This window comes from Asparagus officinalis, chromosome 9 (genome assembly GCF_001876935.1).
Source record: "Asparagus officinalis chromosome 9, Aspof.V1, whole genome shotgun sequence".
NCBI classification, from domain to species: domain Eukaryota; kingdom Viridiplantae; phylum Streptophyta; class Magnoliopsida; order Asparagales; family Asparagaceae; genus Asparagus; species Asparagus officinalis.
This window is the reverse complement of record NC_033802.1, coordinates 1461018-1461246: the sequence shown is the minus strand read 5'-3', so window position 1 is coordinate 1461246 and position 229 is coordinate 1461018.

The following is a 229-nucleotide window of genomic DNA, read 5'->3' as shown; positions in this document are numbered from 1 at the left end:
GCCAATCAAAACCCCAGCCGGCCTGCCACGTTCACCTCATCCTTTCGTCTCTCTCAGCAGCAGGTTGAGTCTCCTTTAATGAATTGAAAATTTGATTATATTGAGTAGAAGTGGGATTGGTTCTAACTGGGTTTCTCGTCTTAGGCCTTTTTCATCATGCTAATATCTAAAGTTGTGATGAAGGTTGAGTATTATAGTTTCATCGTCTAAGATGTATCTGGTTGGCTGG